Source organism: Arachis stenosperma, chromosome 3 (assembly GCF_014773155.1).
Source record: "Arachis stenosperma cultivar V10309 chromosome 3, arast.V10309.gnm1.PFL2, whole genome shotgun sequence".
In the NCBI taxonomy this organism is placed as follows: Eukaryota; Viridiplantae; Streptophyta; class Magnoliopsida; order Fabales; family Fabaceae; genus Arachis; species Arachis stenosperma.
The window spans coordinates 107611508-107613665 of NC_080379.1; the positions used below are offsets into that span (position 1 = coordinate 107611508).

The window sequence follows — 2158 nt, forward strand, 5'->3', positions numbered from 1 at the left end:
AGATAGCAGCATGGAACTGGCGTTGAGCGCCAGTTTACGTCGTCAATTCCCGAATAAAGTATGGACTATTATATATTGCTGGAAAGCTCTGGATGTCTACTTTCTAACGCAATTGAGAGCGCGCCATTTAGAGTTCTGTAGCTCCGGAAAATCCATTTCGAGTGCATGGAGGTCAGATTCCAACAAAATTAGCAGTCCTTTGTCAGCCTCCTATCAGAGTTTTGCTCAAGTCCCTCAATTTCAGCCAGAAATTACCTGAAATCACAGAAAAACACACAAACTCATAGTAAAGGCCAGAAATGTGAATTTAACATAAAAACTAATGAAAACATCCCTAAAAGTAGCTTGAACTTACTAAAAACTACCTAAAAATAATGCCAAAAAGCGTATAAATTATCCGCTCATCATCTCTCCTATAGCACAGGGAATGTGAAAAATCCCTGGATCCTTCTTTTTTTTTTTATAGGTGGCTCTGTTTGAATGAGGGCACTGCACTCCCTGTTCATCTTTATTGTTTGTCCATCCTTCAATGAACTCTTTTTGGCTAGTAGCTCCTTTATATACTTGATGTAGGAGGGCATTTGCTGGAGGGCCTTAATGAATGGTATATTTACATCAAGAGATGCAAACATGTCGAGGAACCTTAAATACATTCTCCCTGCTACACCACCCTTGAGCCTTTGGGGAAAGGGTGCATATGGGTTTAGGATCTCCCTTTTCTTTAGCTCTTCCCTGAGTGTGGGTTGGGGTGCATAATTTCTTTCTTCATGAATTTCCTTTGAAGTGTCTTGGAGGTGTTCTGTGTGTGTGTCTACTTCCTTAACACTCCTCTCATCACTTGTGGTGATCATCTTGCATTCTTCCCACCTGACCTTCCTTGTTTCTCCTCTTGGATTCTTCTCTGTGTCACTGGAAAATCCATCAGTGGGTTTGGGAATTTGTTGAGATAGATACCCTACTTGGGACTCCAGTCTCTTGATGGTTTCCCCTATGTTTTTGATATTGGCTCGTACTTCATCCTTAAACACCTTATTGTCTGGGACTTCTCTACATATGTCTTCAAGTAGAGTCTCAATCTTTGAAAGTCTATCCTCAGTTAGTGATGGTGGATTGAGGTTAGGTGGTTGAGAGGGGTCGTTAGGTGAGTGTTGATAGGATATCTGTGAGGTATGTTGGTGAGTTGTATTTGTTGGAATTGTGGTTGTGGCATCTCTGGTCTTGGTCTTGGTCTTGTTGATTTCCCCAACCAAAATTGGGGTGATTTCTCCATCCAGAATTGTAAGTTTTGGAGTATGGATCATGGATTTGTCTGGGTGAGTTCCCAACGTTGTTGGCTTATTCCCAGTCACCTTCTTCACCTATATTCACTCCTCCTTGAGCTGGTGATGAAGTGATGACTGCTGCAACTTGCTTTTCCTCCACCTTCTTGGTAAGATCTGCTAGCTGCTTGGTGATCATCTTATTTTAAGCCAGTAATGCATCCATGTGGTTCAGCTCCATTACTCCTCGAGTGTTGCTTCTTTCAAAAGCATAGAAGTAGTCATTCTCAACTACCATCTCAATGACATCTATGGCTTCTTCAATGGTTTTCTTCTTGTTTAGAGAGCCCCCTGAGGAATGGTTTACAGCCTTCTTTGACTCATAAGAGAGACCTTCATAGAAAATGTGAAGCTGAACCCATTCATTGAACATGTCTGGTGGGCATCTTCTTGTTAAGTCCTTGAATCTCTCCCATGCCTCATAGAGAGTCTCACCATCTTGTTGCCTAAAAGTTTGCACCTCAGCTCTCAGCCTGTTAATTCTTTAAGGAGGGTAGAATCTTGCTAAAAATTTGTTCACCACATCTTTCCAATTTGTTAAGCTCTCCTATGGGAAGGACTCCAACCACTTGGATGCTTTGTCCCTGAGTGAAAAAGGGAACAAAAGCAACCTATAGACATCCGGGTGGACTCCATTAGACTTTACAGTGTCACATATTCTCAGGAAAGTAGTTAGATGTTGATTGGGGTCTTCTTGGGCACTTCAAAGTTGTTGGCATGTATGGTGGGCTTTTGGATGCTACTTCCACAATTTCCTGGATTTGGATTGATGTAAGAGCCTAGAACTCTCCTCTCTGCCCAGCATGATTTGCAGGGCCTTCTCTAGCATGGTTGTCAGC

At 42.2% G+C, this 2158-nt stretch overlaps 1 non-coding gene across 1 annotated transcript; it reads left to right on the plus strand.

Moving 5' to 3' along the window:
- Positions 1-1690: 1690 nt before the first annotated feature.
- Positions 1691-1794, plus strand: LOC130970984 (small nucleolar RNA R71). The gene has a single exon (XR_009082225.1). It is a non-coding gene; the product is annotated as a small nucleolar RNA R71 (small nucleolar RNA).
- Positions 1795-2158: the final 364 nt, after the last annotated feature.